Source organism: Notamacropus eugenii, chromosome X (genome assembly GCF_028372415.1).
Source record: "Notamacropus eugenii isolate mMacEug1 chromosome X, mMacEug1.pri_v2, whole genome shotgun sequence".
NCBI classification, from domain to species: Eukaryota; Metazoa; Chordata; class Mammalia; order Diprotodontia; family Macropodidae; genus Notamacropus; species Notamacropus eugenii.
In genome coordinates, this window is record NC_092879.1 from 26,245,251 (window position 1) to 26,260,039 (window position 14,789).

At 42.3% G+C, this 14,789-nt stretch overlaps 1 long non-coding RNA gene across 1 annotated transcript; it reads right to left on the reverse strand.

Moving 5' to 3' along the window:
- Positions 1-5,874: 5,874 nt before the first annotated feature.
- Positions 5,875-13,255, reverse strand: LOC140516160 (uncharacterized). Its single transcript, XR_011971309.1, has 2 exons — positions 12,639-13,255; positions 5,875-9,787 (listed from the first exon to the last, which is right to left on the reverse strand). It is a non-coding gene; the product is annotated as an uncharacterized lncRNA (long non-coding RNA).
- Positions 13,256-14,789: the final 1,534 nt, after the last annotated feature.

Here is a 14,789-nt window from a genome sequence, read left to right on the forward strand (position 1 = left end):
GCATCTAGCACCTCCCGGTACAGCCTTGTGGTTCCAATAGCACACAGTTTTCACAGAACAGTTTTGACAGGGGTTCCTAGGTACTGCTAGGCAAGGGGGCACAACAGAGAGGGGGGCCGAGGCAGCTGCTAGGCCAAGGGGTACAACAGAGGTGGGGTCCCAGGCAGCTGCTAGGCAAAGGGGTACAACAGGGATGGGGACCCAGGCAGCTGCTAGGCAAAGGGGTACAACAGAGATGGGGACCCAGGCAGCTGCTAGGCAAAGGAGTACAACAGAAAGTGTAGCCACTAACAGTAAGTGGCGACTAGGCCCAACCCTGCCTAGAAACTCAACAGACATTTCTCAACCCAGGGGCTCTGGGGAGGCGGGGAAATAATGTCCACTTCAGTCACTAGTCCCTTGTCTTTGTATACCCAAGGTTTATCAAAGTGCTTGGCACATAGTAGGTGCTTAAGGCTTCCTGATGGAATGATTGTCCCAGTCTGCCAGCCTACCGAAGATGGTCCTGCATCTCAATACTGTTTTGAAATGCTTAAAAATCAGTTCTTTTTTTTCCCCACTGGCACAAGACTTTGCCAAACACTGACCACTCAAGAACAGGGCTGCAAGTTGTCTGTTTCTATCTAAGCTCCTGTTAGGGGTGTAAGCTCAGTTTCATGAGGACAGTCTTGGGCAGGTAAAAGTGAGGACCTCTAAACCTCAGAGTTCTCACGAGGCCCCCCAGGGAACAGCTGGGGATTGAGGCGTGAAACACGGGCTATCTCGTGCATTTCCACCTCTTCTCAGTGGGAAACTTGCTGGGGAGAGCATCCCACCCTTGAGATTGGTCCGTGGTCTGAGCACACCTGTTGTTAATTAGCTAGGGGCTGAGAGCACGCATGGTATTCACGTGCAAACTATGCGGCGGGAGAGCTTAAGTAGGGACAGGAAAGCCTGAAGACCCTCTTCTGGATGCGGAGTCCCCTCCAAGGGCTCTTCACGCTGAGGGGCTGTTGGAGGGAAGAGGGCTCCCCCCCCTCTTCCGCTCCCATCCTCTTGATGTACGATCCTTGCCCCTTGGGAGGAGGAGGCTTCCTCTCTCCTGAGGAAGAATTCACCCTGCACATGTAACCAAGACCCTGAATAAAGCCTAACCCTTGTTCGACTCTGGAAAGTCTCTTCTCTCAACACGTTTATCTGGCTGATCTCTGAAGACCTGGACGACAGGTAAGGAAGGCTCGGGTAGCCCTTCGGCCTCTAGGCCAAACAAGCTCCAATGTGTAAAGATAAAGATTCATTCTTGGCCATTTCCAAGCGCTGTCAAAATGGTGAAGTAAAAAAAAAAATGAACAAATGAAAAAAAATGAAACATTAACAATAATGGCCGACATTTCTATAACACCTTAAAATTCACAAAATGTCTTAACATCTCATTTGAATCTCCCAACAGTTCTGTGGTTGACACTTCAGGCATGATTATGCCCAGTTCTCAGAGGAGGAAACTGAGGCCCAGGCAGGTCCCATGGTCACATAGCTAATAAGCCCCTGAAGGGAAGATGTCAAAGTCTTATCGTTTACTAATTATGAGATCTCAGACAGGGGAAAGGCCACTGACTCTGAAATCACAAGACATAGCTTCAAATGCTGCTTATGACTGTGTGACCCTGGGCAAGTCACTTCCCCTCTGGGTCTCAGTTTCTCATCTTTAAAATATTAATAATAGCGATCATTTCTATAAAGCTCACTATAGGAAAGGCACTATGCTAAGTGCTTAACAATTGTTTCATTTGATCCTCACAACAACCTTAGGAGGTAGGTGCTATTATGATCCCCATTTCCCCGGGAAACTAAGATAGATAGAGGTCAAGTGACTTGTCCAGAGTTGTACAGATACTAAGGGTCTGAGGCTGGATTTGAACTTACTTCTTCCTGAGGCCAAGATCAGTGCTCTAACCATTGTGCGACTTAGTTGCCCCAAACATAAGGTATCATATTAGATGACCTCTGAAGTTCCTTCAGTCTCTAAATGTATATGGGGCCTTGGGCAAGTCTTCCCCACCCACACACCCTGGGCCTCAGTTTCCTTATTTGTAAAAAGAGAGGGTTGGAATGAATGACCATGACAGCCAACTCCAGAAGCAGTCTCATCATAGTCATTGCCTTCAAAGTCTTTCCCCTTTTCCTGATGTCTACTAACCCAGCCCTTGGAACCTTGGCTAGCCCTGTGCTCTGAAGACCCATCTTTTTCTTTAGAAAGAACACCAGACTTGGAATGGGGAAAGACCTGGGTTTGATGCCAGTTTGTTCACCTTCTAGCTCTATGATCACATCCTGGCCATTTAACGTAAACAGCAGGGGCCTATCTGTAGAATAAGGTTAATAAGCTTAAGTCTTCCCTCCCTCGAGGCAGGGTGATAAAGTGCAAAGAGAGCCGATCTCAGCACCAGGAAGAGCTAGGTTCAGATCCTGCCCGTGATACACTCTGGCTGTGGGATCCTGGGCAAGTCTCTGGTCTCTCTCTAAGCCACAATGGTCCAAACAATGGTCGTTCTGCTTCCCCCACAGCAGGGTTATGAGACAAGTACTTTGCAGACTCTTACGTACAAGACAAAGATGTGTTTTTCTTGTAATAGCTGCTCACATCACTTGACACTTAATGAGGGACTTTCTGTCTGTGATCAGATCGCAAAATCTCTGTGATCCAGGTGGCCCTGTTCATTACTCTGCGGGAATTCTTGTCTTAAATTCCATTTTTGTGTTTTAACTCTTTTTTTTTCCTTTGGCAATCTGGGGAAGTCTATGGACCCCTTCTCAGAATCAGGTTTTTAAATGCATAAAACAACATGCATACATTCCCCAAGGTCATTACTTGAAATACAGTTATCAAAATCTCTTCTGAAAAACAAGTTCATGGACTTCAGGTTAAGAACCCTTGGTTTACATGAACCAGGTTTAATCTCAGGGACTACCCCGAAATCAACAAACGCTGGGGTTTGTACACCCCCACCCAAAGTTTACTCTGGGAAATCGCAGAATCTAGCTCAAATATGGGTCTGAGTGTCCCAGATGTGGGTAAAAGGGGATCTAGCTTTCATGTCATAATTCATGCTAAAATAAATATAGAGGTGCCACTGGACTGCTGTCCACTCTGTGGAGAATACAAAGCCACGTAAATCACAATCAACACAACTGTCCTCTTTCCCACCTTCCTCTAGACTCTTGAAGGCCCGCAGGATTATAGTACCACCCAATGGGTTGGCTTCCTTTTAGAAGGGAAACAAATTTGGGATTGAGTCTGCAGAGTACCTCTTTAAGCCCTATTCAGGTATTCACTGTATTACTGGAACCCTAGTGGGTAAACTCCCCCTAAAAGAGAAACGTACCTGGGGTTGTAAGATAGGAGACCTCCTGACCTGCCTGTTCACTTCCTGGTGTTTTTTTTTAAAATAAATTTTCACATTAGTCATGTTGTAACCAGTAGGAGAAACCACGAAAAAGAAGAAGAAGAAGAAGAGGAAGAAGAAGAAGAAGAAGAAGAAGAAGAAGAAGAAGAAGAAGAAGAAGAGAGAGAGAGAGAGAGAGAGAGAGAGAGAGAGAGAGAGAGAGAGAGAGAGAGAGAGAGAGAGAGAGAGAACAAATAGTCAACTTTGCTCTGTATTCAGACACCATAGTTCTTTCTCTGGATGTGAATGGCGTTTTCCATCGTGATTCTTTTGGAGTTGTCTTAGATTGTTGTATGTCTGAGAAGATCTAAGTCTATCATACTTAGTCACTGCATAATGTTGCTGTTACTGTGTACAATATTCTCCCGGTTCTGCTCACTTCATTCAGCATCAGTTCATGCAAGTCTTTCCAGATTTTTCTGGTCTGCCTGCTCATTGTTTCTTATGGAACAATAATATTCCACTACACTCACATACCACAATTTGTTCAGCCATTCCCCAATGGATGAGCATCCCCTCAGTTTTGAAATCTTGGCCATCACAAAAAGAGCTGCTATAAATATGTTTGTCCATGTAGATCCTTTTCCTACTTTTATGATCTCTTTGGGATACAGACCTAGAAGTGGTATTGCTGGGTCAAAAAGTATGCACAGTTTTATAGTCCTTTGGGCATAGAATCAAATTACTCTTCAGAATGGTTGGATCAGTTCACAACTCCACCAACAATGCATTAGTGTTCCAATTGTCCCATATATTCTCCAGCATTTATCATTTTCCTGTTTGGTCATGTTAGCTAATCTAATAGGTGTGATGTGATACCTCAGAGTTGTTTTAATTTGCATTTCTCTAATCAATAATTATTTAGAGCATTTTTATACACTCTATATAATTTTGATTGCTTTATCTGAAAACTTTGTATCCTTTGACCATTTATCAACTGGGGAAAGACTTGTATTTTTGTAAATTTGACTCAGTTCCCTATATGTTTTAGAAATGAGGCCTTTATCAGAGACACTGGCTGTAAAAATTGTTTCCCGGTTTTCTGCTTCCCTTCTAATCTTTGGCTAAAGCATTGGCTTTGCTTATGCAAAAACTTTTCAATTTAATGTAATCAAAATTATCCATCTTGCATTTCATAATGTTCTCTATCTCTTGTTTTGTTCACAAATTCCTCCATTCTACATAAATCTTATAGGTAAAACATTCCTTGCTCTTTTAATTTGCTTATAGTATCAGCCTTTGTATCTAAATCGTGTACTCATTTTGACTTTATCTTGGTGTATGGTGTAAGATGCTGTTCTATGCCTAGTTTCTGTCATGCTATTTTCCAGTTTTCTCAGCAGTTTTTGTTAAATAGTGAGTTCTTATCTCAGTTATTGTTTTTTCTAGCTCTATGAAATAAATTTTTGGTAGTTTGGTATGGCACTGAATAAGTAAATTAATTTAGGTAGAATTGTCATTTTTATTATATTATCTTGGTCTACTCATGGGCAACTGGTATTTTTCCAGTTGTTTAGATCTGACTTTATTTGTATGGAAAATATTTTGTAATTGTGTTCCTGTAGTTCCTGGGTTTGTCTTTCTGCCTGTTCACTTTCATCCTAGGAAGCCACCATGGCATCCAAAGAAATGGTACTGTACTAAGGGATTTGGATTCATGACCCACAAGGAAACAAACTTGAGGGTTTCTAAAAAGGACACCTCATTTCTCGAACTGAACCTCATGGGTGATGACAGAGGACCTAATCCACTCTTTTCCTCCCCCATATGATGGCTGATACCAAAGCGTCAATGGCAATTCTCTCTTCTAGAGGTTGAGGCTGCCCAGGAACTCCCCTTCTCTTGGTAAAGAATTAGACTCCCAAGCTCTGGTTACAGGCAGTGGGTGCTACGTACTGCCTACTAGGCAGGTATAATAGCAAGGACCCCAGCATACACAGGAGGGCCTGTTGTATAGGTTCTTAGATCTGCCTTTCTAAAAGGCAGCCAACTTTTGAGGGGTCAACAATCACTTTAATTAAGTATATATATCATTCACTTAGTTCAGGGGAAAAAGTCAGCAACCAGAACTTCAGAGAAAATACAAAGAAATAGTGTTCAACAGACAGGGCTTACAACTTTCTGACTGTAAGCAATACATACATAGTTACCAGAGAGAGAAGCACTAGCATCTGGGTTTTCAAAGCCGGGGGGCTCCTTAGGGGCTTCCTAGAGTCTTGTATGGTCAAACAAGCACTTTCAATGAGTAAGCCCCAAAGTAAAACCTCACTTTGGAGCATTTATACACTTTACAGTACCAGAGGGCTTCACGAACCTTGGAAACCACTCCCTCATTAGAAATTAACAAAAGATATGGAGCCTTCTGTTCGGCCGAGAGGCCGATGGACTACCCGAGTCTTACCTTTCGCAGGTCTTCGGTGGCCAACCAGATAAACGTATTGAGAGAAGAGACTTTCCAGAGTCAAACAAGGGTTAGGCTTTATTCAGGGTCTTGGTTACATGTGCAGGGTGAATTCTTCCTCAGGAGAGAGGAATCCTCCTCCTCCCAAGGGGCAAGGATCATACAGCAAGAGGACGGGAGTGGGAGAGGGCAGGGACCCTCTGCCCTCTAAGGGCCCCTCAGCACAAAGAGCGCCTTCAGGCTTTCCTGACCCCACTTGAGCTCTCCCGCCGCATAGTTTGCACGTGAATACCGTGCCTGCTCTCAGCCCCTAGCTAGTCAACGACAGGTGTGCTCAGACCATGGGCCAATCTCAAGGGTGGGATGCTCTCCCCAGCAAGTTTCCAACTGAGAAGAGGTGGAAATGCACGAAATAGCCCATGTTTCATGCCTCAATTCCCAGCTGTTCCCTGGGGGGCCTCATGAGAACTCTGAGGTTTAGAAGTCCTCACCTTTACCTCCACGTGGAAACTGAGCTTACACCCCCAACAGCCTTCCTACAAAACAAATCTCTCCTAATCAAATTTCCCTTAATGGACAGGTCCATTAATGGGTGGAGAAGTGTGGCACTGTCTGGGACCTCCCCCCTCCTTTATCTAAGATGACTGGGATTCAATAACTCTCACCACTCTGGCTATCTGGGACCATAGATTTAGATTTGAATGGGACCATAGAGGCCATGGCTTCTAATCCCCTCATTTTACAGATGAAGAAACTGAGGCACACAGCAGTTACAACTAGGGAGTCTGTAAAGGCAGGGTTTGAATTCAGGTCTCATGTCTCCAAGTTCAATGGCATATTCATTCTATCATACTACCTCTCAAAATAGTTCCACTCTCCATGGGGATTATCACTCAGGTAGAAATGTTATTCTGCCACCTTTCCAAGGCTGAGGCCAGGAGCCACCTAGGTTAGTGCACATGGAGTGTTTCCATGAGTTTCTCTCCTTCCCTCCACCAGGAAGTCATTGACCACTGTTAAGGGGGGGAACTTTGGGGAAAATCACATACTTCCTCCAGGGCCCAGGGTCCCTTATCTGACACCAGCTGATCTGTCCTTTTTCCAATGGGAAAAAGGCTCATCTTTTAGGAAGTTTCAAAGGGCATGAGGAAATACAGCCCAAATCCCAGGTCCCCTCCCAGTTGGTGCATCAAACTGATCAAGAAACTCTCCAGATTGATCCCCCAGGAGGTGCCCATAGACCTCTCAGTGTGGTGCATGTCCTCTCACAATCTCCACACGCTCACAGTGAGACTTTTCTCAAAGTCCCAAGCCAATTCTCTTTCTGAAAGATCCCTGTGAGGTAAGAGATAGGGCCTAGCCCTGGGTTCTAATTGGTCTATGGGACTTCCAGCTGAGAGGATCTCCCTTACCAAAGCAAAGACTTAGAGCTTTGCATGATACACTGAGAGTAAAGGACTTTGCCCAGGGTCCCATGGCAAGTGTGTATTAGAGATAGAACTTGTCAGGTCTTCCTGGTTCTGAGGTCAGCTCTCTATTCGCTATCACTCTGTCTCAAGGGAGGGCAGAATAGTCTTATTAACCTCATTCTACCGATGGGTGAACGGGATTTATTGGGGCCGTTCACCCCGAGCTGACAGGTTTACCTGACCAGCAGGGCCTGTCGACCCTGAAGGAGCTCACCGTGAGTAACGATGGGGTGGGAGGCAAAGATGTAAGGCAACTCCTTTTATTCAAACTAGCTCAGGCACTTATATAGTATCATGTACACCTTAGTTACGTAAGCAGCACAAGCAAGATTAAACTAGTTTAAGCAAGTTTTGCTACTGCTTTCCAGCCACATTTCAGGAAGTGTCTGGTGGTGAACAGGGGCAGAACCCTTCCTCCCAGCGCCATCTTGTTCGTGTTTTACCAATCTCCCCTCAGATTACCTGAGCCGTGATTGGTGTATGCTGTCCAAGAGAGCTGAGGGTTGTCAATTCCCTTCCAATTCCCCCTTTTTGTTTTGATACATCTGATCTTTCAGAATAAGAACACTCTGCTTACTGGAAAGTAGAGCATTATACAAACTATGCAATGCAAACTCAATACATATGGGTATAATAGTGCATCCTAAAAACAATACTACAAAGCCTATTATGCTTGGCGCCAACCAATTTCTGACAGATCCCCATGAAACAATATGCTTAAAGTAATCATTTATCTTTGCTGCTTTTTTTTCAGGTACAAAATCAGTATCTGCTTCTTCATCAACCTCTTGTGCTAATTTTATCAATTGTTGAATTTCCGATGTAATATTGTCGGCAACTAACCCATGTAAGTGCGTCCTAATTTCTTCCCATCGCATCTGAGACTCATTATATTTTTCTTTGTTAAACAAAATGTATTATACCTGTAATCACACTGTAATTTTTGTTGCAGTTGTATCATTGCAACTTCTTCTCCAATTACCTCAGTTGCCTTTTGTAAAGAATAAAGGGCTTTATAAAACTCATCATCTATCTTTGCTTGTTATCTAAATCCGGCCGATACATTTTTCATAAGTGCATATAATTCAGAAGCTTGAACCATTTCATTCTGGGTATTATTAATTGACATAGCCAATGAAGTAGACGCCAAGATGACTTCAACTAATAAAGTAATTCATTAAACTACACATGAAACACATCTTTTAACTCTAATCATCAATTCATCCAATTGTTTGTCCAGTGTATATATTACTTCATCACTGGGTGTCTTATACCACCCTTTTACCTTAACTGCTGTTAAAGTGGCCTTGTTAAAATGAATACTCTCCCATCAATCTTTGGCCCTATGCATTCTTGCACAGAACAATTCTGACAAGTGAAATTGTAAATTCCTGTCCAATTTCTATATGTCTCCAACGTTGATCTATTGTCTCTATCCCAAAGAAATGCATATTTATTCTCTAAACACACTCTCTCTGTCAGTAAAATAATATTATTTTTGTCCTTTTTTGAAACTGCAGGCATTGCCTGTATAGTCTGTCCTCCCATAGCCATTATAATTTTGTCTATCCCTAGAACTGGTCTCCCAATCAGAGGATACCCCTTGTGGATGATATACATTTGTCTAGGAAACTCTGGGGCAAATCTTGCATCTGGTGCATGTGAAAGATTGTGACATGAATACAAAATTTCTGTGTAATTCCCAAAAGTTAACTCTGTTTGTTGAGATGTATGAGTATGGCAATTCTCAAACGATAAAAAACCTGTATATAGATGCCATAAGATTACATTTCTCTTTTTAAACAAATCACAAAATGGTCTATATCCCATACCCCGAGAAAGTCCTGCAAAGTCTGTATTTGACCAGGTTACCATTGTCCCATTTATTCTCCAGGTGAACAAATAATAAGCATGTTGCCGATCTTTCTCATCTAAAGCATCTTTTCCATCCACTATGGTGGCACACCAAGGATACCTTTCTGTCCCCTTCACCTGTGTATAGTTGAAACTGGACCTATTACAGATCCCTGAAATACCTTTCTGTAGACAGAATGGAAAACCTGAAACTAAGCCTGAAAAATTAAAATGTCTCTAAAATATAGTCTCATTAATAGTCTTTGTCTCTGTGTCAACTCCATCATTTCCATACATGTGGGAAATGTTACCATGAAGAATGTCTCACTCCATGACATCACTCTCAGCCATGGTGGTTCCATGACGAACACTCATCTCAGTTGTTCTGTCTGTCCAGAGTCCTTCTTCTGTGTTTGAAGAGAGGGCACAGAATGGTTGCATAGTAGGAGTGTTGTGAGAAAGATCAGGAGCACCATTATGTCTTGATGGCTAAAGGCCTGACAAAGTTTCTGTAACTTTCTTTGTTGTCTCTATTGTGCTCCCTGTGACTTCTTCATCGTGATTGCTGTCTTCCAACACTTGGATACGTTTCACTGGAACCCACACTTCTTTGTTGTCATCTGTTAAAACACAAACGTACCCTTTTCCCCAAGTTAATACTATATGAGGACCAAACCATTGTTTATTCTCATCATGTCACATCACCTTATGGGCTTTGGCATTCGATGCATTTGCTGTAACTGACTCAGTCTTAATAGACTCAGTCTTTGTAGGAGATGTTAAAAATTTCATAGCGGCTGATAAGCCATCATCATCAAATTTCAAATAATTTAATGTGTAAACAGCCAATTGTAATTTGTCATCAACTCCTGGTCCAGCTCCCCCTTTTTGTTTTTGCAAATAAGTTTTCAATGAGCTATTTCCCTGCTCTACTATAGCTTGACCACTAGGATTATGGGGGATTCCAGTAACATGTGATATAGAGAATTCTGCCATGAACTGTTGAATGGCTTTGCTAGTATAAGCTGGACGATTGTCTGTTTTAATACTTCTCGGCACACCATGATGGGCAAAGCAATGTAAGAAGTATGCTCTGACATCCTTCCACAACACCTATTGTTGCTGGGGTGCAATCTACTTTTTACTAATAATTCTGATATCATTACGGCCAAAAAATGACCAGAAGGGGTTAAATATGGGTTGGTATCCTTTAGGTAGGGCCATCTCAAATCTGATAGGGCTACTAATTATCAAATCAAGTTACAACACTTTCCTGTCTTCTGAAAATACTTCCCCCCACTCTCTCAACATACTTAAACCATCTGAGACTGGTACAAAGGTATCCAGAGCAACTATATGGGGATAGGAGGGACTTGGATGACCCCCATTTGTCCCCAAACCTTCTTATCTGCCTTCTATATTTTCAATCAAACCTTTATTTATCTTTCAAAATCTCTAGAAGTGATCATTCAGACTGCTTCATATTCCTTTATATTTCTACCATAGACAAGACAGTGCATAAGTTATTTCTGTTAACTAGCATAGCTGTATTATCTTAAACAAAGGAGATTTCTAAGTTGAATCTCACAACTGAATAGATAATCATCGTTGTTTCATCAGCTTGTTTATCTTTTTCTGATTATATCCACTCTGGAAGAAAAACTTTAGAAATTAAGTTGTTAACAAGTTCACACATTAATATTAACTTTTGCTTATTAAAACATCAAGATCTGTTCTGCTTTATAGATCATTACATATTAAGTAGCAATACATTATCTTGAAAATGAAAATTTTAATAGGCTTTAGCCTTATTTTGAAAAATATTTCTTCTAAAAATATTCCTTTATAAAAGGACACAATGGGGAATCTGACCAGGAGGATCCCATCCTAGATTGAGTCTAGAATTGTCCCCTCAGTGTTTCCTCTCCAGATACAAATTTCACCTGATAACAGTACAGGATGCAGGATCACAGTCCCTCTGAGTAACTTGTGGCATATTCTTTCAGATACTGATCTAATGCAGACAACTATACCCAAATTCACACTTAAACAAAAATATTTATGGTCCCAAATGCTTTTACCTTAAACAGCAAATTTCACTAATCCCGACTTCAAGCCAAATACAGTTATTTGTATTCCCATGGAGTTGCAATAAGCAATGAAGATTAACAGGACTCACATACATAAGAGATTTCATTTAAGATCCTTCTCAAATTTAAAACTTGTCCTGATATAAAAGTCAATTATTAAAAATCTTTTCTATCTATTACAGCTATTGAGCAAGTTACGTTCATTGTTTATGAATTATATAAGCCAAACAAATTTCTTTCTTGGGACTGATGACCTTGTCCACATGAAAGAGGCCTTGGCAGTTTTAAAAAATAAAAGGAATTGGCATGAATCCCATGCTTGCCAAACCCCAAACATACTGTTTGCACGGTTCTGAATGGGCAGAACCAGTCTAAATAAAATTTTTACTCCATTCTTTTCTTTCTATACACAGTAATAAATGAACAATTTTAGGTTGAGCATTAAAACAGCAACTTCAAAAACTTAGTTAACAATCTTACGACTTTTATAAATGATAATATAAGATTAGTTCCTCTCTTTCTCTCTCCCATTCTCCTCCCTGATGCTGCAGCCATCAGAGAGAAGGGATGAAGGGGAGGGAAAGAGATAACATTCTGAATTCCAGCTACAACACACGCATGCAGAACATGTAAAGACTGAACATATATACAGACAATAAAAAATTCAAAAACTGAGAAAACGTTAGAAATCCTCTGCACAAATTAGATCTGTGGCTTGATTTCTTTTACTTAGTTCCAAATATACTTTGTGAGATTCAAATTTCCACAGTAAGTCATCTCCTTCACGAGTAATTTTAAACTTGTTGGCTCTATATATTCAGCGTGAGAGTCTATAATGTCCTCCTTAAATGACACATTCTTTCTAAACTCTAATTGCTTCAATTTTTTGCTTATCTTTAGGAGTTCAGTCTCCAAATTATTAATTTTTTCTTTTTCTTTCCACTCTGATAGCTCCTTCTGCAAATCAGGATACATTCTTTCTGGGCTATGCTCTCTTGAGCTCTCTGAAGAGCTTGAAAGAGTGGTCTGTGTTGAGGTGGCAAATTGTCTAACTTGTTTATCACAACCTCCTTCTTCTACTTGAAAAGAACATTTTACAATATTATATAGATAAAAGTATGTGGTGATATAACTCCAGGACTTTCCTGGTCATAAGCAGTTAACTGTTCTCCTACTATCTGCCAAGTAAATGTAGATAAGGAGGGTCGCTCCTCCACCCAGGGACTGTTCTGAGTCTTGGACTTGTTCTAAAAATTTTCTAATTAATTTTAACTGCACTGTAACTCCCTGGCTCTTAGCTTTCTTATCTAGCTTTTCTGCTGATGTTGTTAGCCTCATTAATGCTAAAAACCTAGCTCCTTACGTATATACATTTGTATATATATATAAGCAGGTTACTCACAGTCTCAAATTTTTTCTTTTGTCTCCTGGACGGCTGAAGTGCGCGTCGTCCCACGTTCCACCCTTGTCTTGAGGAACTGTCCGAGAAATGCGGGCTACGTCTTTTCTCGAGGTATGAGGTCACGCTTTTGCCCCTGCACTGTCCGCTCCTGTTGCTATCTTGAGACCCTCAAGTCTTCTGTCTTTCGAGTCTCCGATAACCTGCGACCGTTACCAACTACTTTCCACTTCCTATGGTCGCTGAGAATTCTTATCTACCGCCCCGAGTTTGGGAGCCACTTGGACGGGATTGATGGGGGCCGTTCACCCTGAGCCGACAGGTTTACCTGACCAGCAGGGCCTGTCGACCCTGAAGGAGCTTGCCGTGAGTAACGATAAGGCGGGAGGCAAAGATGTAAGGCAACTCCTTTTATTCAAACTAGCTCAGGCACTTATCATGTACGCCTTAGTTACGTAATCAGCACAAGAAAGATTAAACTAGTTTAAGCAGGTTTTGCTACTGCTTTTCAGCCACTTTTCAGGAAGTATCTGGTAGTGAACAGGGACGGAACCCTTCCTCCCAGCGCCATCTTGTTCATGCCTTACCAATCTCCCCTCAGATTACCTGAGCCGTGATTGGTGTACACCGTCCAAGAGAGCTGAGGGTTGGCAATTCCCTTACAGATGGGCACCCTGTTGTTTAGGTTAAGTGACCAGGGCATGATCACAGGGCTAGAAGGTGGCCAAGGTGGCATCCAAACCCAGGTTTCTCTGTACTCCAAGTCTTCAGAGAGCAGCATGGACCTTGCCTAGAGGCAGTATGAATGGCCCTTTGGGAGGGGTTGCCCAGTTCTTTCCTTGAGATCTCTGCTTTTTATTTCCTCCTATAAAAAGATCCCTGAGAGTAGACAGAGGGGTGGGGGATCTAATGTTAGCATCCTGTTGCTTATTGATCCAAAAATGGCTGTAGGGAAGGGACACCTGGGTCAATTTGGCCCATATTCCTTCCATGTTTGGAGCTGGTGGTTCCCAGGGGCATGGTAACAATGCTTGGCACTGAAACCCATCAAGATGGCCTATTACTATCAATCGCTTCCATTTCATTCAATAATATTTCTTGTGTACGAGTCTCTCTGCTAGTCCTTGGAGGAGGCAAAGATGACCAGGAGGGAAGATGGCATGGAACGGAGATATGGTATTGGGACACCAAATATTGGCCACACTTCTAAAAGGAGAGCTCTTTGGAAAGAAAGAAGTAAGGAAGTTGTATTCCAGTCCCGTGTCTGACATAGACTTGTTGGGTGACCCTGGGTAAGTCACTTACATCCTCAGTGCTCTTGGTAGTTCTCTAAGACCATGTAGGTGCTGCCCTGTAGCCCCAGGGAAGGCTCAAAGGTTAGAAGTAGCAAAATAGACACTGACCTCTATTGGTAAAGGGAATTTCCATACCAGGAGGTCCCAATGGATGGATCAAAACTACAAACACACTGAAAAATCACACCAATTAGAGTTCACATTTAGAAAGTTTAGGTTCAAGTCTGAATCCTGTCCCACAGCAGTTGAGGGTCTCTGAGCAATCAATCAGTCAGCCACTTGAAAACCTTCCGTGACAGGAGGCTTACTCCCTCACTGGAGGCAACTCAGAGTGTCAGGAAGTTTATTCTGACCTCAACTGTAAATCTTTTTCTCGTTTCTGTATGCTTTGAGGCCAAGAAGAACAAACCGCATCCTCCTTTCACACGTCAGACCTTCTCAAATACTTGAACACTTCACCTTGTCTCCCATTAGTCATCTCTTCTCCCTGTACTCTCATGCTATCTGCATAGGGCATAGACTGAAGGCCCTTCACTATCCTGACTTCTCTTCTCTATTCCCACTCACACCTATGATTTCCCCGTTTATCAATGTTTTTAAAATGAAGGCCCAAACAGGGCATTGCCTGACCAGGGAAGAGGCCAGTGGAACCATCTATCACCTCCCTGTTCCTGGAAGCTCTATTTCTCATTGCAGCCTCAGATCCCATTGGATTTTTTGGACTGTCATGTCATGCAGCTAATGAGGCCTAGGTTCAAATCCTGCCTCTCACATTTACTGTGAGAACTTGGGCACATTATTTTCCCTCTTGGGGTCTCAGTAAAATGAAGAGGTCAGACTAAATGCCCTCTAAGGGCCT